Genomic DNA, 25,500 nt, shown 5'->3' with positions numbered 1-25,500 from the left:
GGTCCTTTACTGAGTGTCCTCTCAAATTTCTGTGTCAGACAGCTGGAAGGTTTTCAAGCATGTTTCCAGTTGTGAGTAATACTGAGCATCAAGCATGCTCCTAAGTGTCTCTTTGTGGCAATACTTGTAGATTTAAGTGGTATTAATTAGAAGCTAGTGTTCATGGTGGAGGCGTATATGAGGCAATAAATACCTTTTGTGGGTGACTGAAGGCCACAGAGCTGTGAATCCAAGGTGTCTGATAACCAGAAATGCTGCTTATTACAAGTGAGACACAATATGGTGGCCCAAAGCCTTAGTGTTTGATGTAGCCTTGGAGAGAAAGGGATCAGACTGGGGCAAAACTCTAAAGAATATTTTAAAACCTGCTTAATGGTTTGCTAATTGCAGGCATTATCACAGGACATATCAAAGAGCAGCTGCTTAAAGCTGTAGCACTCCATGTAGAGCCATACTAAGTTTTTTAAAAAACTAAAATAAATAAATGTAAAACAAATAATAGAGCACCAACAGTGAAAAGTATACATTTATCTGCCTTGAATCTCAATCCAAAATAGCTTATCTGCCTGTATTGTGCAACTGTCCATTGCTGAAACGTGGTTAATAATAGCCTTCTTTATATGGATGGCGGGGTGCCAACTTGAATAAAATATTGGGAGGGCCCAGGTAAGCCCGAACCTACATAATCAATCAGAAGATTCAGCACAGGCACACCATCTGAATGGCAGTGCCTATTAACTTTGTGGGGGCAGCCCCCTTAAATATTTTATTGGCAGGGCTGAAGGGACCTTGGCCTCCTAGGAGTTGGCTTGTATGATGATGATGATGATGATGATGATAATAATAATAATAATTTTATTTATATCCCGCCCTCCCCAGCCATAACCAGGCTCAGGGTGGCTAACATCAAAATATAAATACATTAAAACATAAAATCCAGCAATCGACTGAAATACAGCTTAACATCGGATTAAAATCAAATAAGTTCAGAAGGCAACTGGCAAATTATGACTACAGGGGTTGGGAACCTTAGGTACTCACCAGGCTCAGCTATTTATATGAGCCAGTGAGAGGAGTTAGAGAGGCCTCTTATATATAGGGTCTTGTAGGAGGAGAGGGGTCAGACTGGGCCCTGACCAAAGGCCTGGCAGAACAGCTCCATCTTACAGGCCCTGCGGAAAGATGTCAAGATGATGAGTGGTGTAAAGTCAAACACAATTTAAATTAGGTGTCAGGAACCTGAGGCCTGCCAAATATTGTTGGACTTCATCAGCCCCAACCAGCATGGCCAACGATCAGAGCTGATTGGCAATGTGGTCCAGTGACACCTGAAGTGTTGCAAGTGTTCCCACCCCAGATAGGAAGCATGTGCTTGCTGTCCTTTCCTCCAACCAGAGTCCAGCAGGATTTAAACGTCACACAGACTAGTAAAGTAGGTTAAGCTGACAGCAAGTAACTTGCCAAATTATCTTAATTAGTGATGGATTCACTAATTCAAACTTCTCTCTAGCCATGGTCAGAATATCAACAGGTTGGCAAGAGCTGGGTACAGAGCAATGGGAGCTCATCACCGTCACATGGATTCGAACCGCTAACCTTACGATCAGCAAGCCCAAGAGCCTCAGTAGTTTAGACCACAGTGCCACCCATGTTCCTTAAGTGGTGTGTCGAAAGCACACCAGTGCAAGTAGATAAATAGGTACTGCTGCAGCGGGAAGGTAAATGGCATTTCCATGCACTCTGGCACTCATCACAGTGTCCTATTGCACCAGAAGCATTTTAGTCATGCTAGCCACATGACCTGGAAGCTGTCTGTGGACAAATACCGGCTCCCTCGGCCTGAAAAGTGAGATGAGTGTCGCACCCCATAGTCGAATTTAACTGGACTTATCCATCCAGGGGTCCTTTACACCTTTACCTTTCAACAGATCCATAAGAAGGAGATTTGAGAAATACGTAAAGAGCGTAAAATCCTTGATGTGTTTTAGAATATTCACAGAGCACTAGAAATCCCAAACCTGTGGGCTGGGGTAAGGTATTAAAATTTCCAACTTGCCTGTCACCCTTTACCAACAATCATGTGAATTTGTGCTCACAGTTCAAGACATCGGGAAGGCCAAGTGTAAAGTCTGTTTTCCCCGTTTCAGATGTGCATAGCCTGGGGCACTGTGTTGCAATCTAACGCCACTTGTTGCAACAGATATTTTAAAGACAACCCTGCTATTCTCTGACCTTGGAGATCCTACAGGAAATTGGAAGTGCAAACACTCGGTTTTGCATAAAAGCAGCATCAGCTATGATGCATATTGGCATCTATTCCAGCCACAAGAACATAACCACAAAACAGAAAAAAAGGATCAATATCGTTTGGAAATGAGGATGCTAAGTAAAAGTAGCTGTGGCTGTGCTTGTTTTGTTTAAAAACAAACAAAATGAGTCATCTATTGAAGATTGTAATGAAAGGTTTTTTGTTTTTTGAAAAGGTAGTCTAGACTTGCTAGCAAGTGAAAAGGTAATATTACCTGCTCTCTGCATAAAATGCACACCAACAAATAAGCAAACAACAATCCCCACTTAGTTGTTTTTCCCCCTGCAGGTGACACATTCTGCTTTCAGAGAATTTAATCTTAAAAGACCGTGACCCGTAATAAAAAGGTATTTCACCAAAGGTATTCTACATATGCAGAGAAATAGCATCATGGAGCCCTTGTATTCTGGAAGCAAGTAGAACCGATGGAGAATGGTAAGTAACGCTTTACTTGATCTTCACTTCTATAGCTTGGACAGTAACAGAATAGTTATAAAGTCCAATTAAATAACACACGAGTCGAACTTAAGGCATAGACTTAGCCTGGGGGCAGAAAACAGGCAACACATTCTTTCTATATGGTTTCTTCTTTCATTTTTCCTGTGAAGGGGAACGGAATATTTTCTAAGTGCATCAGAGTTGATCCAGCTGCAGCAACTGAACCATTTAAAAATCCTAACTTGCAGTCAGAGAAGGTGTTCAGCTGTTTATAGAAAGGCATAACATCTCAGTCCACAAAATAGTTTGCTGGAATGGTAACATTTCCTTTGACTGGCACCCAGTTTTAATATACTATTGGGTATTAAGGCGAATTTAAATCGTTGGAACCTCTTTCCATGTAATATGTTTAGGTTTGGGGACTAATTCTGATATACACCTTTGTAAGCATGGATTCTTATGCTTTCACTTAGAACTGAACTCCAGATTGGCTTAATTTTGCAGCCTCTTATTCAATGGCTTTTTGAAATATGCTCACCCACATCAGTTATTACAGAAGCCATAGGTGAAAATACATAGTGTGACATTTCACATATAATGCCAAATTGTGACTTGTCTCTACATGAATAATCATGGAAGGAGCCTTGGACTTCTGTACTCCATCTCTTTCTTCCCCAGCTCCAATAATAATAATATATGTATATGTATATGTATATGTATATGTATATGTATATGTATATGTATATGTATATGTATATGTATATCTATATCTATATCTATATCTATATCTATATCTATATCTATATCATCTATATCTATATCATCTATATCTATATCTATCTGTCTTTCTCCTGCCATCTGGCTGGGTTTCCCCAGCCACTCTGGGCGGCTCCCAACAGAATATTAAAAACATGATAAAACATCACACATTAAAAACTTCCCTAAACACGGCTGCCTTCAGATGTCTTCTAAAAGTCAGATAGTTGTTTATTTCCTTATCCCCAGAATAATAGTAACTTCCTGTTTTTCGGCAAACCACAAGTTACTATTACTTCTAAACCAGCAAACCATGGCTTGTGCTTCCCCTACAAACCAGGATTGCAAACCAGGGTTTACTGGAAATTAGAAAGTAACTAATTATCTTAAGCGTGTGTGGGAAGGAAGGAACGAGCCCGAGTTTCCTTCAAGGCTCAGCCTCAGTTACATCCGAATGAGATACCTGTGATTGTGAAGTTAGTACAGAATAGTGGTTGTACACAAAACTCTGAACTGAAAACCCCAAGTTAAAATTTCAAGCCAGTCATGAACTATAGGTTGTTCTTTGGAAAGCTCCTCTTTTGTAGTTTCTCACCCCAGTGGCAATACAGGGCTACCTTATGCAGATATCATAAAGATTGCTGAGATACATAGATGAAAAACCGAAAATGTAAGGAAAATGTTACATATATACTTAGGATGGGACCATAAAGCATATATTATGTGCCTAATGGAGCTTTGAGCATTATTTTCTAAACCAGCAGTGCCCTGTGCCAAGCTGCTTTTGAAAAGTGGAGAAGGGGATTTCAGAAATAGATTGTGATAAGGCATAGGGATGTGCTGCTCAAAGAAAAACATTCAAAAATCCCACTGGGCATGGTTGTTAACAGTGGTGCTGAAGGCGATATTAGATGAAAGGAAAAAATGACTAAGGAAGAAAGAATAATTTACAGAGCATGCGAGAATACTAGAAAGGTAAACGGTTTTCTTTAACCATTCTTATCATGTATTCTTTTTTGCTTTCCTGTTCCTGATATGCATTTACAAGACATATGAAGCCTATGTTGACTAAAAACTAAACAAAACACAGTATAAGTTTAGTAATCACTGGACCAAGAGCATTTACCTGCTTTGGATTACTTACTATAATATAATAGTCATATCTATTTGTATATTTTATTTGATCTGATGATTTTTTTATGTCTAAAAAGATTTAAAACATTTTATAATATCTTTATGACCAACAGAGAGCATCTCATTTAATTTTTGTGTAGGAACAGCACCCCGTAATTCCATATTCCCCATCAAAATAATCATTTGCACATTTTTTTCTGTCAGCTGTAACACCGAGGTTATTCTGTAGTGACTTAATTTGCAGATATTTCTGTAGAACGTGCTGCTTATTTCAATATGCTTTTGACTTCCTAAGAAACTATCAAATTCAGCTCTGAGACTGGTGTTATTCCCTTAGGGAGTCCCAAATGAATTTGAATTTTCCAAGGGCTTCATGCACCATTTGTTGTTTATTCCTTTGTAATAGTATTATTTCCATTATGATAATAGGATTATGTTCATCATAACATGTGTTGTCTTCCATAGCGTAACCTCACCTTTTCCCCCAGGAAAAGAGAGAATGTAAAAAGCTTAACAGGTTTCGAGTAAAATACAGTCCTGTGGTCATAAAGTTTTAATGTATGTTTCGTGCAAGTTGGTATATGGTATTTAAACAGTATATAATGGTAATTAAAAATGTTGTAAACTGCATTTGAATACATGCAGTATATGATTTAAGAAAAAGCCACTCATTCAGTTAACATTTTACTCCAACTAAGTACAATGAATTAATTGCATTACATTGAAGCTGTTCTGCTAGGTACAATGCCATGTAAATCATAATATTGTGGACAGTACCTCTCAGAGGAAAACACTGTGATTCTGATATTAGCATCATTTTCTGAAACTGAACTGATGCAGCAGCTGGTATATCTCAACATGTTTTCTTAGTGTAGCAGACCTTAAGATTAGTTATTACAAGTATAGGTTTCATTGGCATGATACTGGCTAAACTGTGAGAATTTCAATATTAACTGGATTTTGGGCTATGCAGGAAATCCATTAGGTAAGTAATGAAAGATCTCCTAGATCTTCCCTTGCCCCACCGACCTGAGCAACACCTTAATAGAAAAACAGTGTCATTTATGTGTGTGTTTATCTAAGGATCATTCAATCAAGATAGAGAGCGATTTTCCATGTGGCTCTGGTGCCACAAGCAGAACTTGCACTTTATGGTACAGCTGGAGTGACTTGTGTGTTGCTTTGGAACATAGCAGTGTGTGTGATTGAATGGTTTGTACATAGCTCAGAAATGGGGGGATAATGTGTAAGTGTGGGAAGAGATGAAGGGCATAGCAAAAAGCCATTCAATGTGGAACCATCTACAGTTATGGCCTGTTGTCATTCACTATCCCGAAGGATATTTGCAGTGGCAAGTAGCATTATGTGATGAATATGTCTTTCTTGCTGGTGCACTCTATATGAATTGCATTTCTTTTGGGCTGAAGCCCATTCACTCCAAATTTAATGTTGCTTTTAACCAGGGGTAGGCAACCTAAGGCCCAGGGGTTGGATCCGGCTCAATTGCCTTCTAAATCCGGCCCACGGACGGTCCGGGAATCAGTGTGTTTTTACATGAGTAGAATGTGTGCTTTTATTTAAAATGCATCTGTGGGTTATTTGTAGGACACAGGAATTCGTTCTTTTCTCTCTCTCCAAAATATAGTCCAGCCCACCACATGGTCTGAGATATGGTGGACCAGCCCATGGCTGAAAAAGGTTGCTGACCCCTGCTCTTAACCCTCCTTAAACTGTACTTCGCATTTCAGTAGTTACATCTGTGGGCAATTCACGATTAGAGAGAAGGGACGTTGCAGCAAAATATGCATGCAAGCTAATATAATACGAAAATGAATAGCTGCGACTATTTTGTGTGCTGCACGGAACCAAAATTATTCCACAAGTTGGGCAGACTATGAACTCTAAAGCAACTTTACAACCCTAAAGCTGTTTTGATGTTACAAACCACAACTGTTACAGATACTAGCTGGGTACACTTGTGCAGGTGGATAATAAGCATGTATAATTAGATGAAAGATACATAATGGTTTGTTGTTGGTTACGCATTTACAACAGCTGACGATATGCTTAATGTGTAGTTCACAAATTAAGACAATTACTTATGGCTCCACGGTTAACCAGGAGGATTCCTTATGGACTGCAGCACAAAAACACTCTGTACCTCTGTATGAGGTAGATTCCCAGTGCTGTCTGTAATTTGACCTCCAGCTATCAGTTTTACCCAAAGACATTAAAAAAACCCATCGTGAATTGTAGGTGGCATGTTTTTAGCCATCTAGTAGAAAGCATTTTAACTCTCGCCATATCCAAAGAAAAAGCTTTGTGTTTCATCTGAAATGTTAGCATTCAATAATAGGTCTGCATGCAAAATATCTGGTATTTTTGCACTTTTACATTTTTGTTAGGGGTTTAGTCAAATGTGAATTAATTTTTCTTTCCATCCTTCACTTTACATTTAATTAAAAAATATCAAGTAAGATATCAGCTACATACATATTTGCTTCAGATTCACTGCATTGTACCTAACATACTTTAGTGCATCTATGACCATTTGCACTTGAAGACTGGAAATATCCAACTCCAACAAGAATTGCAAGCAAGTTTTCCCCCCTAGAGCACTGTTTTATTTTTGCTATTTTATTTAAAGGCTTTTGGGTTTCATTTTTCATTCTCTTCCACATTGTAAAACTCCTTTACAATTCAGTAAAGCTAATATACAAAAAATAATGGTGCCAAAATGCAAGATTTTATTTAGAGCTTCCTAAGTGCAGAGAATGGGACGCGGGTGGCGCTGTGGGTAAAACCTCAGCGCCTAGGACTTGCCGATCGCATGGTCGGCGGTTCGAATCCCCGCGGCGGGGTGAGCTCCCGTCTTTCGGTCCCAGCTCCTGTCCTCCTAGCAGTTAGAAAGCACCCCTAAGTGCAAGTAGATAAATAGGTACCGCTTTCTAGCGGGAAGGTAAACGGCGTTTCCGTGTGCTGCGCTGGTGCTGGCTCGCCAGAGCAGCTTTGTCACGCTGGCCACGTGACCCAGAAGTGTCTCCGGACAGCGCTGGCCCCCGGCCTCTTAAGTGAGATGAGCGCACAAGCCCAGAGTCGGACATGACTGGCCCGTACGGGCAGGGGTACCTTTACCTTTTTAAGTGCAGAGAGCCATGAGTCATTATGAACTGAGCCAAGCTCAGACCTTGCAGAAAATTGGGCCTAGCTTGCAGTGATACCCCTTCCTGTAGTAACCTGGGGAACCAATGGCCAAGAAGACTGGAGTTGAACGTTTTAGATGTGGTAGAAGTGACTTTCAAGGCCTGGAACTTTCTAGAAAGTCTCCTTGTCTATTTACATCAGGGAGCCTGGGAAAATGTGGATCCCTGTTCCGTTCTGCTAAAAGGCCTGAGCATTTTTCATTCTCTCCAGTGGCAATTAAAACTTCAGAGCATGCTCTGAAGAATCTAGGAGTGTAAGCGGGGCTTTTTTTCCCCCCTAGAAAAAAAAGATGATGGAACTCACCATGAACTTGTTCTCTTATAATGGCAATGGCACCCACCTGAGGGGTGCGAGAGCAGTTTTTGTAAGTTCCAGTTGGAAAAAAAGCCCTGAGCCTAAAAGATGCTAAAGCCTTCCACAAAAGAATAATGAGGGGGATTGGTGAAGAGAGCTGGGAGGGGCAAGTTTGATTTTTCCCCAAAAGAAGTGGAGGCATTTGTGGAGTGAGTATTCTCTGAGGAAGCTCAGGCAAAGCAACCCACATATCAAGAGAGCTTGTCCATTATAAATTCTGAATATGACCTCAACAGAATCTAACTGTTCATTTGTTCTAGGAAAATTCTCTTCATCTACTTGGCAGCAAATAGAACTGCTAACCCAAGTTGAAAAACTCTGGAAAGCCAGGTGGTGATATTTAAATGTTCATTCAATCAAGTGTGGGCAAAGAGATTTATTTGACTATAGGTTACTACTCAACACATCCAGGTAGTTGAATTGTCTTTAAACCAATGGGACTTAGCATTTCAACCCCGCTTAGGGAAGTTAACGTTATAGGGCACATTGGGAAATTATCCACAGCAAGACCTGTTGTGTCTCTTATTATTATTATTATTATTTTCAATTTTATACATTTCAATAATTTTACCATCATTTTAATATTTCAGAACTCATCTTCCTTCCCCCTCTTTCTGCGGTTCCTCAAATTTATTTTTATATTTTCTGCATATTCCAAATTAACTTAATTTACTCATTTATTCATCTACTTTAAATATATACTCTTATAAAACTGCAGGTTATTACAATAATTTTTAAATAATTTGTAAATATTCAATAAGCCAGAGGAAGACTTATTGAAATGAATGAGTACTATATACAACAGGGGTCAGCAAACCTTTTCAACAGGGGGCTGGTCCACTTCCCTCAGACCTTGTAGGGGGCTGGACTATATTTTTTTTGGGGGGGGGAGGAATGATGCAAATGCACCATGAGCCATGGTGGCTGCTTACCTGTGCCTTGCGAGCGGCAGGGGCTGGACGATGAGCGGCGTACAAAAGGGCTCCAGAGAGGGGCTGCTTAAAATGGCAGAAGGAGGGAGGGAGGGAGGAGGCGCCGGCGCCGCCGAGGGAGGGAGAGGGAGGGGGAGGGAAAGAACGTGCCCGCTGGCAATCCATGCGACGATTCCTGGACTGTCCGTGGGCTGGATCTAAAAGATAATTGGGCCTAATCCGGCCTGCTGTCCTTAGTTTGCCTACCCATGATATACAAGAACAAGAGAGGAGGATGAGTAATAGTAGTAGCAATAGTAGTAGTAGTAATAGCAGTAATAAATAATAAGTTTGTTATTTATAGCTTGCCCATCTGGCTGCATTGCCCCAGCCAGTAGAACTTACTAATGAATTCTGCTCTTAATCGTTTGCCATTATAGTATTTTAAATAATTGGGTTGCCCTTCAATATTGCTAGGGCAGTTTGCAAATTATAATACAGTCGTACCTTGGAAGTCAAACAGCTTAGTTCCTGAACGTTTTAGCTCCCGAACGTCACAAACTTGGAAGTGACTATTCTTGTTTTCAAACTATTTTTTGAAGCCGAATGTCTGACGGGGCTTCCAGTTGGCTGCAAGAGCTTCCTGCAGCCAATCAGAAGCCGCGATTTGGTTTTGTAAGTCGAATGGATTTCCGGAACGGATTCCGTTCGACTTCCAAGGTACAACTGTAATGAAATACAAACAATTGTGAAAGCGAAAGAACAGTATATAAGAGTAACAGAAAATAATATTAAACATTTTAAATGCCTTTTTAAAAAAATTCTACGTGATGAAAAGACCTCAGAGTTCTCACCCACAGGCAAACCTCCCTGGCAAGATCTTTCCACAGTCAGGGTGACGCCACTGAGAAGTTTGGTGTGAAATGCGTGCCTTATAGGAAGTCCTATTGACTTGTCATGAAGAGGAACTTTGTTTTTAAACAAAATATAAAAAAAATCCTTCCAGTAGCACCTTAGAGACCAAATAAGTTTGAGCTTTCGTGTGCATGCTCACTTCTTCAGATACTTCAGTTTTTAAATGTTTCTCTTGGCAACACTATAAACATCTCCCAATTCTATCCTGTGTTTCTTTTTAAAAAAGAAAGTATCACACTAGAGTAGATCCTACTTTAGTAGCAGATGTGGAGCTATCAGGGTTCGATAAGCATTTTTGCATAAATTATTGCATAAGCAAAGTTAATCATTATGTACAGGTGGTATGCCACCTGTTTAATTCAGTCTGGAACGGATCTGAATGTGGCGAAGCAAACTGAAGAACCCCCCACAATTAAAGTTGTACTTATTAGCCAAGTGAGCACAAATAACAATTCCGTTTTGTTTATATCTGAAGAGACTTTGTGCAAAAAAAAGAGAGAGGCTCATCTTCAGCAATGTCTTTAATATCTCACCTGTGGAGCTATACAGTTAGGCTGAGATTGACAGATGGTATCCACCCTTGTCTAATAAGAATTTTGTTGGCAGCATAAATCGAGGGCATTTAATAGCGTGTGATATTTTAGCTTTAATTCTCAAGAAATGTGTGCTTAACCTCATCAATAATTGCTAATATGATGGAAAGGCTTTATAAAGCCAAATAATAGGTTATCAAATGAAACCTATTTTTTGAAGAAATATGCTCCTTACTAAAACAGACCTTGAGACCTTTGCTAGCAGGTATACTGGAATCCCAATTTTGCTTGTGTTCTATTAACATAATGGTTTTTGACTCTGTCAATGTGCAAAATTTAAGAAGTAAAAGAGAAACTAGCAGACAAGGGGAAAGGTGGGGTGGAACTGTTCAGAAGACACCTCCGCTGGCAAGTGGGGAAATTATGCGTTGAAAACAAATTTTTGTATACATAATGAAGCACTGGTGGTGCAGTGCCAAAATAGATTTGCTTCTCTCCTTCTTTAATTAATATTCATTCTGTGAAATATGGATGGTTTGAGGAGTAAGAAATGAGCAATGCAGGTGGGGTGTGCGTGTCAGTTTGTGTATGTAAATTCAGACATGCGATGGATGGATGGATAGATTTACCTATGTAGTGACAAACTCTATTTGGGAGTACTGATGCAAAGTTCTAACCTGCCCCCCCCCCAAATAATGATGGGCTTTTAAAACAGCCAGGCTAATATGCAAGAGAAAATCACCATGTGTATAACACCAACAATTATTTTTAACCTCTCCTAAATTCCTGGCCACTTTGCATTGGTTTAAAACACTCAATTTACACCATCAACAGACTGTTGAGACTAAGGGGATCCACAATAAACACAATAGGTAGGGAAGGTCTATTTTTTTTAAAAAAATATTTTTTATTAAGGATTTTCTTGTTTTACAGAAGTGTAGTGCCTCGTATTTTTTTTTCTTCTTCTTCTTCCATGTAAGGCCTGGGATTGCTCTTCTTGTCCCAGCCAATGTTACGGGTTTTCCCTGTTTATCAAGGCTTGAAACCGTTTCCCAGAAAGTGTGCAAATCCAAGCAATTTAGGAAGTCTGTTGAATAAAATTCCCCTAAATGTCCTTTGATACTGGAAGTCAGACACTGTCTGACTTGGACATAGTTTAGATGGTTAAAGCAATGCGCTGATAATGCCAAGGTTGCAGGTTTGATGCCCCTTTTTTTTATTAAGTTCAAATCATTATACCCCTTTGCTCAAAACTTAGCACTCCATAGATATTCCTGAGTTGTCCCATTTAAAGAGAAAGATATTTTAAGGCTGCAGTCACTGGCAAACCTAGGGCTGCAGCTCAGTGGTAGAACATCTGCTTTGCATCTCCCAGGATCTCCTGATTGGTTTAGGAAAACAAATTGTATCTGAAACACTGGCATGCCGCTGCCAGTTAAGGTCAATAACATTGAGTTAGATGGAATAGCAGTCTGACGGTATAAGACCACTTCCTATGTTCCCATGTAATACAATGGACATTGTGCCATGCTTTGTAGGAAAACATGGAGAGGTTGGGTAAAACACAGAGATAACATAACCTCCAACATTTATCTGATGAAAATATTTCCTTAATAATAATAATAATACCCCACCCAATTATGGAGTCTCAAAGAGCCGGAAACTCCATAATTGGAGAATTGATGGGAGAGTCATCGAACAAGTCTATAGATTCCAGTATTTGGGAGTTTGGTTACAACATAACCTTAGATGGAAGGCCCATGTAGCCTATGTTACAAATAGAGCCAAAGCTATCTCCTGGGCGATCTTGCGATTCTTCTTCACCGATGGGGCCCTTCATATCCCATCGGCGTTGAAAGTCTTCAAGGCCAAGGTGATCCCGACAATTGCTTATGCCATCTCAATTTGGGGGACTTTTGTCAACCTATCCCACCTGGAGGTTATTCAAAATCAGTTTTTAAGAGGGATATTGAAACTGCCCAACTGTGTAAGTAATACAGCGTTACGCATGGAACTTAATACTGTATCCCTGGAAAATGCTCTGTGGAAGCACATACTTTGTCACTGGTTATCTCTATGGCACAATCTCCCAAACTTGTACTTGATACAATGTATGTGGAGAGATGATTTCCAGAGCCCATGGGTAAAAAATTTACAGCTGAAAATTACGGCAATGGGAATTTCCCCATCCAAATTACTAGAGCAGGACATAGTTCCAGCTAAAAGAACAGTAACCTGTAAACTAGAGGAGATGGACTTGCAGCAGAAAATGGTCTTGGGCAATGGTACCTGCTCACCTCTAAATCTTGGTTTATTACCCCTCTTAAGGCTCCCAAACTATTTGAATTTCTTAACTTCTTCAGCTCATAGATATGCCTTTGTAAAGGCAAGATTCAACACCTTCCCATCGAACGTGCTGAGAAATAGATTCTCCAATGGACAGATATCGCTCTTATGTGATTGTAATTGTGGGGCACCAGAATCGTTGCATCACATAATTCTTGACTGTGCTTTTCACTTACCGGCCAGGAGCAAGTTTCTTGCTCAATATCTAAAGGGAATTGCCGATGATACGACTGAAGCCAAACTGAGATCTACTAATTGATGATGACCCCCTAAGATCACTCATGGTTGCCAGATTTTTGATCAGCGTCCTATCCCTAAAGAAGAGAAACGGACTCCTGTGTGGCTCGGATAATCCCTTTAAACCATGATCTATGTTTTAGGATGTAATTAGGTGATATCACCATTGATATCCTTGATTAATTTATGAGCAGAGGGCGATGTTTAGGTTACAAATTTACTGTAATGTATGATGGTGGTCTTTGTTTTTGGTTTTGCTTTGGCTCCTGTGTGTCTTTTGTAAGTTTTAGCGATTTTAAATTTGGAGATTTGGTATGAAACTGTCGTGTGACGGGCCAGTGGCCGTAATAAAGATCAATCCAATCCAATCCAATCCCCACCCAACTGACTGGGTAGCCTCAGCCACTCTGGGCAGCTTCCAACATATATAAAAACATAATACAACATTAAACATTAACAAAAAAACCACTTCCCCATACAGGGCTGCCTTCAGATGTCTTCTCAAGGTTGTATTGTTACTTATCTCCTTGGCTTGGGGGTTACATAACTCCATACCCTCCAACATTTCTCTGATGAAAATAGGGGTGTCCAGAGCCTAGGGCTTGCTGATTAGAAGGTCGGCGGTTCGAATCCCCGCGACAGGGTGAGCTCCCGTTGCTTGGTCCCTGCTCCTGCCAACCTAGCAGTTCGAAAGCATGTCAAAGTGCAAGTAGATAAACATGTACCGCTCTGGCAGGAAGGTAAACGGCGTTTCCATGTGCTGCTCTGGTTTCGCCAGAAGCGGCTTAGTCATGCTGGCTACATGACCCGGAAGCTGTACGCCGGCTCCCTTGGCCAGTAAAGTGAGATGAGCGCCAAAACCCCAGAGTTGGCCACAACTGGACCTAACGGTCAGGGGTCCCTTTACCTTTAAGGGAAAGTGGGACATTCTAGGATCAAATCAGAAACTGGGATGGCTTCTCTAAATCCAAGACTGCTCCTGGAAAATAGGGACACTTAGAGGGTCTGAGATAACTAAGAATATGGCCAAGGAATGTGGCACTTGTCTATGTGATTGTCATCTTAGCGCTTCCTATTTCTCCCATCGTTGCTTCTTGTCTAAATATTAACAGGTGAGTTTGCTTGCTCATTCATAGATAACCAGAACACACTTCTCCAGAAGTGGTTATTTAGCATGGAGACCTGTTTAATTGAAATCACAAATGTGACTAAATTCCTGCTATGATGTGATCTGACATAAATGATCATAGGAAAAAATTGCCTCTTGCTGATCCCCACTATCTTACATCTCAACTTGCTGCAAGATTGAGGCAAACGGCACCAATTTACTGCTCCCAACTGCATGATAATGGACACTTTGCGGTGCACTCTCCCTTCATTACTGTACAGGTCAGGGCTGTTAACAAGGGGCTCTTGCCACTTCTGACAGATAGTCACTACCAAGATGAATGGCAGTAGCCACATGACCACTTAAGACTCTGCTTTCACTTTCCAGCACCTTTAGAGCACTTACTTAAAAAAAAAAAAACACCCTCAGCTTATTTTTTAACTCTTTATTAACTAGGAGGATCAATAGAATTCTGTTCAAACTGACCTATAATTCTTTTAAAATTTAATTGAACAGAAAGCTCCACGTACATCTTCTCATTTCTCTCAAGCCTATAATAATAGATTTGTTTAAATGGTGGAATTAAAAGCAACGCATGCTATGTTACCTAAGAATTACTTGATATTTTACTGATGGCAGAATGACACACTGCATGTAGTGCCATTATTGTTTTTAGGGACAGGTTTGTTTTTAATGGAATGCAGCCACTGAGGCTGCAATTTGAAGGGAGAAACTGTGGGGGATGGGGATAAGGGCTTATTAACCTTTCCCCCTTGGGCTATTTTCCTGCCAAAAATACACACTAACTGCTTTTACCTCAGCTCAGGAGATGGTATGGGGATTCATATATCCCCCCCAATGGATGTAAAAGCACTGTGTGTGTGTTTGTGATGTTTAGGATGTGTATACATGGTACGTTTAAAGCACATGGCTTCCACCAAAGAATCCTAGGAACTGTAGTTCGCCCCTCACAGAACTACATGTCCCTTCACCCTTAACAAACCTCAATTTCCAAAATTATTTGCTGAGAAGAAATGTTAAGAAGCCCCTCTCCGTGGTTCCAGCCCCCTCTTTCATATTTCACACTCAACAGTGAAATTTGTGGGGTAAATCAGCTTCTTATAACCAACACGCTTAACTCTAATTCGTGCATGAAGAGGTTAAGACCATAGAGTAAGCTGTCCTGTCAGGCTTAGCTAGGTCACACCCTCTCATATGGGGAGGAAGGGTTACCAAATTCTTCATTCTCTCTCTTTTCCACCATGTGAACTGACCTATAAGGATGTCTGGGCTGGTTGCTCCAAGCCCAGACCGCATGGCTTAAGCAAGCAATATTTGTGTTTCTATACAAATAGTTTAGAAACCTTTGCCATTTTTGAAACTAAGTTGTAGTGCCTGTCTTTTCTTGCTGCTGTATGGAAAAGCACATGAATCTGACCTTTGAAGAGTTTGTAAGTAAACCATTTTTAACTTATCCAACATGCTAAGGGAAATGAGTAGCTTTTGAAGCGATTAAGAAGAGGATATTTTAAAGGTCTAGCAGTCTATATTTCCACTCTTTACTTTGCTGCATGCTTTGCGATTTTAAATCTCTCTCACCAAAGAGTACTGTATTTTTTGCTCTATAAGACTCACTTTTTCCCTCCTAAAAAGTAAGGGGAAATGTGTGTGCGTCTTATGGAGCAAATGCAGGCTGCGCAGCTATCCCAGAAGCCAGAACAGCAAGAGGGATCGCTGCTTTCGCTGGCTTCTGAGATTCAGAATATTTTTTTTCTTGTTTTCCTCCTCCAAAAACTAGGTGCGTCTTATGGTCTGGTGCGTCTTATAGAGCGAAAAATACGGTACTTGCCCCAAACCTGGATCTAGGCATCCATTGAATTCTCCTTTTATCCTTTAACAACCAACCAACTAACAATATTCTGTACCAAACAAAAGTTTGATCAAAAAGAATAATGAACCTAATATCTACTTCCATCAAGTGTCTTTCTCTTTGCCAGTGTTTTTTCACAAATGAGTGTAAGCAACTGAATATATTAGAATTAAATTTTCTGTTTTGCATTTCCAGTTGCTATACTTTAATTCATAGACTATATTATAGCAACTATCAGCTCACAGGCAGAATATGGCCCAGGAAAGGCTGCAGAATTAGCTCTCAGGGCAACACTGAGCAGGCTGGGCTCTGTCATAAGGCAAAATAAGGTGACTGCTCTAGGCAGCTGATTTAGAGTGTAATGAAATGGCAGCAAATTGATACTTGCTTATTCTATTTTGTGTGTGTTATTTTACTCCCAAGAAGAGATGCTTGTGGGATTTCCTGACTTACTTTTGATACTGTGTCGCTTAACTTGGGGAGGATCACCATTTTCTACCTCAGGCAACAAAATAACTTGGGGTGACCCTGATACTGTGCATGGAAGGATTGGGGGAGGGGTATTGCTCCTTTCTCTCCCCAGTTGACATTTTTAATTAAAGTGAGGTAATGTTCATGCTGGCTGGACTCACAAAAGTTAAACTGGAAAGGGAAGGGTGGAGGAATTGTGGGAGGCGGAGAGACCTTGTATACAGTTGCCAGGCAACCACACAAGCATCCCTTATTGCTTCCTGATTAACAGGACACATTAAATGTAAGTGCCAAGCAGCCTGCTTTCTCCTGTTTCCCCCTTTCCCTCCTTCTGCTTTAATTCTTATTACCCCAGTTAGATGTGACCAGAGAGAGGGTTGGTGCCATGTCTTTGGAAAAGCTGGGGCCCAAAAAGGGAAATTATAATGCCTTCCTACTCTTCCCAACAGCCACTTCCCCTAAAATATTCAATCCTCCCCCCCCCCACAAATGGTAATTATCATTTTCTGCCAGGACTGGGCTGAAACCTCAGCTTCTCTATCAAATGCCCCCCTCCTGCCAATATCTGTCTGTAACCTGCCCTTCATCCAAAGATCCGAAGGCAGTTCACAACAACAACAAAAAGTGAGAATACAAAATACATAATAAAACAAAAATAAAGCAATAACCCACCTTCCACAAGCACCACTTCTTCTTCTTCTTCTTCTTCTTCTTCTTCTTCTTCTTCTTCTTCTTCTTCTTCTTCTTCTTCTTCTTTCTTACCTAGCAGACTACATTCCCCAGGTACATAACTAGGCCAACCTTTAAGATTTTCTGAGGAGTTCCACAACCAGTGAGTGGATTGTCACTTAATGATAACACAGAAGTGGGCCTTCTCAGTGCTAGCCCCATCTTCTAAAACACCTTCCCTTGGGTAATTTGTGAGGTGGAGACAGTTAATGACCGCTAAATGCCTCTTAAAACTGTTTACCCAAGCGTTCTTGGACTCCCAACTCTTTATTTTTATTTTATTTGTACAGTCCTCAGTTTTATTTGTTACGTACCATTGCATTTTGGTTTTAATCTAGTTTTTAGGACATTTTATTGAGTGTTGTATTTTTATTGTCTTTGTGTTGACTGCTTAGAGACATTTTTATTATATTTAGGAGTATAAAATTTAAACAAAAAAATAAAAGCATGTATACATGGATATTTGGGGGTAAGAAACACAGAAGTATGTACAATTCTTGATGCATAAAAACGAGAATCTAGAAATGCCCACACTCCAGTGCACGGCTGGACATAATATCTGTATGGGGCTGGGGCAACGAGCAGTGCCCAGCCATCTAATATTTCAGACATGGCAGCAACATTCTCATCTTTATTTAGTGACACTTGCATTTTCCCAGGTTTGTCCAGGTTTCAGAATTGGTGCATAACATACATGTAACCAAACACTTCATCTATTCTTTTCTGATGTGTGTAGATAGTGACCAGTCCACTATGATTTTGGCTTCTGTCCATTCAGGCATTCTTCAAAACAAGAATAAATGGTAATTCAGTAAGTTGAACTTCCCCCTACAAATAAAATATTTTAATATCGTAAACAGCATTTTGCTCTGCTCCACATTGCATGGTGGCGGGCAAGGAATGTCCAGAGTGAGGAATTAACTCTTTATTATCAAAAGCACACTTACAAGTTATAAAAAGGCAGGTCCATCAGTCCTAAGTCTCTCAGCTACTTCTAGGTGTGCACCTGATGAGACAGTTGCCGCAACAGAAAGCTCCCCCCCCAACTCTTCTTATGTATCTCTCCCACCTGAGCTGCGCACAAACAGGCGAAGACTACATTTACATGTAACCTGTTTCTGTTTCTTCCGCTTCAGTCCTCGCCTGGTCCTGGGACCAGGGCCATCTTTACCCGGGGGTGCAAGGGGTGCAGGGCGCCTGGGCGCCGAATTCTGGGGGGTGCCAGGTGCCCACCGCTGAAGCCGCCTAAGCTCTTAACTATCTACCTGTTATGAAATAATAAATAATTTTGATCAAGCTATAAAAACAAAATACATATATACCCAGGTATTACCGAAATGTATACCTACTGTTTCACTAAAGGACTTTCGACTTCGTGGGCTCATTTACCAAAGATGTGCCACGCCAGCGGCGGTGCTTGTCATTCTCAACGGTACAGTGCTTGTCATTCTCAATGGCCCTGTGCACGCAAAATTAACTCTTACATCAAAATATTATGTTATGTATTGTATTGAGGTGCACTGCTATGTGGCAGCGGGGTAAGTGGCACCTTTGACACAACTGATGTTTCTCCTAAGTAGGTGCCTAAACAATACTAATTAGTTTAAGTGTGGTGGTGTTGTATACAAGTCAGTCTCCACCCCCCTTCTCACAGTGCCCTCTCATCAGTATCCGGCCACCATTCACTCCTTAGTGTCCAGCCAGTCCCTGACATCCAGGTACTATTGTTTCATGACTATAGAACAAGTGTGGAGAAGTTTTGGCCCTCCAGATGTGGCTTGCATCATCCCTGGCCTTTGGCCGTGCTTGCTGGGGCTGATGGGAGTTGTACTTCAGCAGCATCTGGAGGACTAAAGGTTCCCTGCACGCCTGTTTATAGAACATAGACTATTAGTATGATCCTAAATTTATTCAGAAGTGAAACCCCTTGAATTTAATAGCGCTTTAGTAGGATTTCAGCCTAATTTTCATACAGCTGTTTGCTTAGCAGGAAGTCTTTACTTATAAGCTGAAAATGTAAGAAATGTTTCCCCACCCTGTTTATTAATTTGTTTTTTAAAAAATAAAATACATCTTTTTGTGTTTAAAACAACAAATTTCAAAGAGTTTAAAATAAATGGCTACTCTGTACCTGCAGCCTTTGGAGTTTATAAAAGATTGTCACTCAGTTTACACACAATTAATTTTTTGCATGGCTACGTGCTTAATTCTTGATGAGTTACTAAGCTTTACTCTTGACAAACAGTCGAATTATGTGGTGAGAACTGTTATTAGATTTACACTGCATTGTCTAATTTGCTTTGCCTCATGAAATTAGATGAATTATTAAACACATAATCTGTTATTCCCTATTAAAATTAATTGATTTTCATGTCAGCTTAAAACTAATGAATTGTCTAGGGATATTTTCATAAACTGCATCATGTAACAGGAAGACTATTTTATTTCCCATCCTTTCTGCTAATGATCTTGTACAGAATGATGCTTTGTGAGCTTTCACGGGAGAGTAAAAGCATAATTACTCTTATACAGCACCCCCCCCTTCCTCAATTGATTACCACAATACTTGCTAACATCATGGACGTGTTTAATATAGTAAAATGTTGAGTAAAATCTTTGTTCAGTTATACAAAACAGAAAACCAGGGGAAATCATTTAGAATCCCTGCCCAATTAAAGTGAGAATTTTATCCTTTTCACTCCCATTGACCCTAAAAATTACATTTAATAAAATAAATTAAAATTGTTAGCCACACACCTCTTTCAGAGTCTCATCTGCACTCCAGTACATACAGAAAGGATATGCAGGAGTACTGTTTCCATTCCATTCAATGGAACATCTTTATGCATGAAGGAATGCGCTTGATGATTTGCTTCCTCCATTTAAATAAATGGCCAAGGCCATACAGACAGGTAGTTCCATGTATCCCTAGGGGAACTTCCATGCTTCTGCCTATGTGATATCTGGGGCAAGAAAGCCTGCAGTGTCATGCACATTCTATATAGGAACCACCTCCATGACTTCAAAGTGAACCTGTATCCTTTGTATTTTCTCTGATGAGGCCAAGCAAGAAGCAAGTTTCCACACATGGCCTCATCAGATGAGGACTTCTTGAAAGGAAAGTGAAGAGGAGTTCTTGAGAACCACAAGGGGGAAGAAACTGCATGGAAGCGAGTGGTTGGTCAGAAACAGAACTGTGCCTTAAGGAGGGTGGCTTTGAGGATCCTGATGGAGAACAGCTACAGAAAGTTCAACTAAGTACAAAGGAAGACTCTTGGCCTTTCAGGGAAAGAAGTGGCTCAACCACTGCCAGAGGAGCAGGCGGAGAACCATGGTGGTGACTGGTTATTCCCAATTGTGCTGTGTTAAGCTTGCTGTCTCCCCAGTCTGCAGATCCAGGTTGTGAAGCCCAACTTGCCCAGACCTATCATATGTTGTTCGTCCATGTGAGAATAAATGACACCACCAGGCATGGCTGTGAATAAGATGTTCCTGGTATAAGGGCATACGTGGTGGGGACATAAGATGTTTTAATCAGTTTTGCAGGGAACGAATAGCTATGTAGATGGTGTTGATGGGAGAAGTTCTGTTGCTGGAACCACAACCACAAAGGTAAAGGTAAAGGGACCCCAGACCATTAGGTCCAGTCATGGCCGACTCTGGGCTTGCGGCGCTCATCTCACTTTATTGGCTGAGGGAGCCGGCGTACAGCTTCCGGGTCATGTGGCCAGCATGACTAAGCCGCTTCTGGTGAACCAGAGCAGCGCACGGAAACGCCGTTTACCTTCCCGCCACAGCGGTACCTATTTATCTACTTGCACTTTGACGTGCTTTCGAACTGCTAGGTTGGCAGGAGTAGGGACCGAGCTCACCCCGTCATGGGGATTCGAACCACTGACCTTCTGATCGGCAAGTCCTAGACTCTGTGGTTTAACCCACAGTGCTTCCCAAAAACTAGGAAATCCATGTTTGGTAGAAGCATGGCAAACCTGACAAAGATGGCGTTAAAATAAATTCTATGGGCTCTTGAGCCTGAAGGCAGTTAGAAAGGTAAGCCCTAAAGTTTGAGACTAAGAAGCTAGTAAAGGTAGCTTCGTGACCTACTGGGGTTGCGGAACTCATCTCGCTTTATTGGCCAAGGGAGCCAGCTGACCTCAAATTATTAGTTAGCTATGTTTTATTTTTTGTTTGCTTTTATATTTCTGCTACTGGCATCATTTGGTACCCAGAGTATTTTATGTCATCAAAACAAACTCCTGATCACAGCCACTCTGCCTTTCCATGCAACACTATGCAAAATCACCACCATCAGAGATTTTAATATCTCTAAGACCTATGGCACTGCAATTGAGTGACAGTCCTTGGAGCAGATAATTGACATAATAGCTTCTTGCGGGTTTGAAAAAACTTATAATGGCACAATATTCTATACATGTCTTCCCAGAAGTAAATCCTACTGAGTCCAGTGGGTCTTACTCCCAGGTAAGTGGGCATAGTTTTAACTTTCTACTGGAATAAAGATTGCAAATTGTAAGTAACTGACAATCGCCCGAGTTAAATAATCCATGTTGTTTATTTTTCTTACTGATTGTCCCCCCCCCCATACATAGGATTTCTGCCTCCAGAAATAAGCAAAAAGTAGGAGAGCTTCCTAACTTGACTTTTAATAAATTTATTTCTCAGTGAAAGAAATTCAAAGTAGACCTTTAATATATCACAGTGACATGCTCTTGCTTAGTCCCTAAAACTTCCACGCAAGAAAACTTGAAAACACGTATTTTATTACTATTGTTACAGGTGAATAAAGCAAAGCCTGCAAATATATAAAAATAATAGTTATCATGAAACATTAAAGCACTTCAGACTTTCATGACCCATAATCTCAATTGACGATACCTCTTTTCTTGTTCCCTAAACTAAGAAAATAACCGAAGCACAATCTTGCCATAGTTAAGCATTTTAAGCCCAATTCATTTTAAGAGGAAAATACAGCCTTGTGCTTCATTCTCCAGTTTAAATCCACAGGATGTAAAGATGCTTAACTGGAAAAAGAACTGCAGGGTGCTATATCTGAAATGTAATGGAGAAGACAATCATTTTATCACCATGCTCTCTAGATGCAACCTTCTCTCTTCTCTGTCAGTGTCTGTGTTTCCCAATCAATTTCCCAGTCTATTCTATGCAGTCTCTTTGAACCGGCTGTAGAACCTGGCCCTATCTTAGTTTGTGAACTGAGATTGCCTTATACCAGAATATTGTAGCTGTGAAGAATGAATGAATGAATGAATGAATGAATAGATAGATAAATAAATATTAAATTTATTATTTATACCCTGCCCATCTGGCTGGTTTTCCCCAGCCACTCTGGGCAGCTCCCAACAGAATATTAAAAACTTCCCTAAACAGGGCTGCCTTCAGATGTCTTCTAAAAGTCAGATATAGTGGTACCTCGGGTTAAGAACTTAATTCGTTCCGGAGGTCCATTCTTAACCTGAAACTTTTCTAAACCTGAGGTACCACTTTAGCTAATGGGGCCTCCCACTGCTGCTGCGCCACTGCTGCGCGATTTCTGTTCTCATCCTGAAGCAAAGTTCTTAACCCGAGGTAGTATTTCTGGGTTAGAGGAGTCTGTAACCTGAAGCGTCTTTAACCTGAAGCATCTGTAATCCGAGGTACCACTGTAGTTGTTTATTTCCTTGACATCTGATGGGAGGGCGTTCCACAGGGCAGGTGCCACCACTGAGAAGGCCCTCTGCCTGGTTCCCTGTAGCTTCACTTCTCGCACCAGAATTATCATTATCAACCACCAGAATTATCATTATCATTCTTTATTTATTTACATGCCACCTTAGGTGGTATAGATTAATCACTTGTTTGGAAGAAAACCCATGCTAAATTCTACTTGGCCTTGAGTAACTATGGAGAATGCTAAGCTAAAGGAGATAGTGCTAAGCTAAGGAGAGATAGTGCAGGCATCGGACTGAAGTTATATTGTTTGTTCCATGTTTCCCCTTCTATACATTACATGGGGATGTGGGATCCAGCCACCCAGAAGTTGTTCCTGTACCACTCTGGCAGTACTTGAATAAGCCCGGAATTTAGGGTATCAGTGACTGATTAGCAACAAACAAGCCTGCTGGGACATAATCTGGGTGTGTGAGCAAGGTCCATTGCAGGGCCCCTCCAGTGAATACATGTCTGCAGAAACCCTGCGTGAGATGTACTGCAAGTAGTGATATAATGGCATTAGCCAATGCAGGTATACCCCCAATTCCCAATGTATGTGCTGGCACAAATGGATTATAATGATGCATGGGGAGGCCAGTTGGTTTGAGAGCTATTCAAGCTTAATTTTTTGACGGCTGCTGTGAGTGACAAGTGAGTGGCTTATCAGGTGAAGATGCTTCATTGATGTATAGTGGTACTTCATAAAGGCAATTATTTCTCCTACTCTCTTCCCCAGTTTGTTCTGGTGATTATAGTTATCTATTATCACAGGCTGGCATCAGTGCGTTGACTTCACAGTTAGGGAAGGGTTACTGCACCATAATTCTCAGCATGCCTGAACAGTGCTACTGGGATATGGAGAAGATAGAAGGTACTCTAGGGTACTTAGAAAATATTATGTGAGCCTAGTTCTGAAATATAGAGGTTAAATTGCAGGGTCTGAATCCAGTTTTTTTGTATCTAGGTTACTAAGAACAATATTATCAAGGTTTCCCTAGGCATCTTAAATACTGCTATATTTACATGGAGGCATATTCCTCATTTGGAAGGGAAAGCAGGCTATAAATGGAATTATTAGATCCAGCGCTGAGGTCCAGCTCCAAGGGCCTTTTGGTGGTTCCCTCACTGCAAGATGTGAGGTTACAGGGAACCAGGCAGAAGGCCTTCTTGGTAGTGGCGCTCACCTTTTGGAATGCCCTCCCACCTGATGTCAAAGAAATAAACAACTATGTGATGTTTAGAAGACATCTGAAGGCAGCCCTGTTTAGGGAAGTTTTTAATGACTGATGTTTTAATGTATTTTTAATCTCTTGTTGGAAGCTGCCCAGAGTGGCTGGGGAAACCCAGCCAGATGGGCGGCGTATAAATAATAAATTATTATTTATAAATTATCATCAAAAATAAATTGGTGTTTAAAGTGGCACAGAACTCTTTGTTGTTTTTCTACAACTGTCTAACATGGCTGCCGCACCAGAATAAAATAATATGGCATGATATGAATAAGGAAACAAAAGAATGAAAGCTAAAAGGGAATATAAAACCATGACAGGAGGTCCAGCTCTCTGCAATAAGACCACCTCTTTTGTATTTAGACAATTACAAGTATGACAAGTAATATGAACATATGTGTTTGAATAACTCACTTTCCTGAGAGCTATTGTGATTAGTCAGCCAATCAATGCCAAAGTGCCCATTCACTGTACTATGTGGATTCCCACCCCCACCCCACCCCTTTTGGGGTTTTGTTTAAAAAAAGTGAAGTCCATACACGTGAAATTTAATCCACTTTTTTGAAGCGAAGGGATTTTGCGTTGTTCCTAATAGCCGACTGCAACTCCACCTCTGTGTACAATACAACCAGTTTGTCAGGAAGAAGCACTGTGGCATATAAAGTTTTATGCCAAGCAACGTGGAATGAAAATTGGCCACCTGCATATATTTGAGCATTAAACAGCGAAGACGGGGGAGAAATGCTCGTGTGAGTGGCAATCATAAAGAATATATGGTAGAAAAACAGGGATAAAACTTTAAACCTCACAAATGTAAAATATACTGAATTGCAGCTCTCTCCGGCCCCCTCACCCCCAAATGGCCACACACACCCAACTGCATAAGCTTGCAAAGAGAACAAAGACTGCTATAAATATTCCAAAAAGCCAATAAAAAAATAAAAAACTAGGAGTGGTTAGTTCTCCACTGTAATGGGCCACAATAAAAGCTTTTATTGTTAAGAGAGTTACTTTACTAAGAGCTGTATGAAGAAAAGCTGAATGAATGTGAAAAAATTGCATGCAATAACCTGAGCCAAAAGATGATTATCAGCCCTTGAGTTCTGAGCTTTTGAGTGAGTGGGTATGCTGTTAGAAGATTGCTGTTGTGGTTAAAGAAAAGCGTGTTTTGTACTTCTCTCCCACCTCCGGGAGTCCTGAAAGTCAATGTATGCTTTTCCTCTGCCTTTG

At 40.6% G+C, this 25,500-nt stretch overlaps 1 long non-coding RNA gene across 1 annotated transcript in view; it reads left to right on the top strand.

The window, feature by feature from the left end:
* Positions 1-25,500, top strand: part of LOC309325840 — a 56,487-nt gene that overhangs the window by 5,758 nt on the left and 25,229 nt on the right. The window contains exon 2 of the long non-coding RNA XR_014150062.1: positions 2,597-2,743. This is a non-coding gene — a long non-coding RNA (uncharacterized lncRNA). The remainder of the gene's footprint in view (positions 1-2,596; positions 2,744-25,500) is intronic.

Source organism: Podarcis erhardii, assembly GCF_964252035.2.
Source record: "Podarcis erhardii genome assembly, chromosome: 12".
NCBI classification, from domain to species: Eukaryota; Metazoa; Chordata; class Lepidosauria; order Squamata; family Lacertidae; genus Podarcis; species Podarcis erhardii.
Note: the sequence above shows the minus strand (reverse complement) of the source record. Positions and strands in the feature narration are given on the sequence as shown.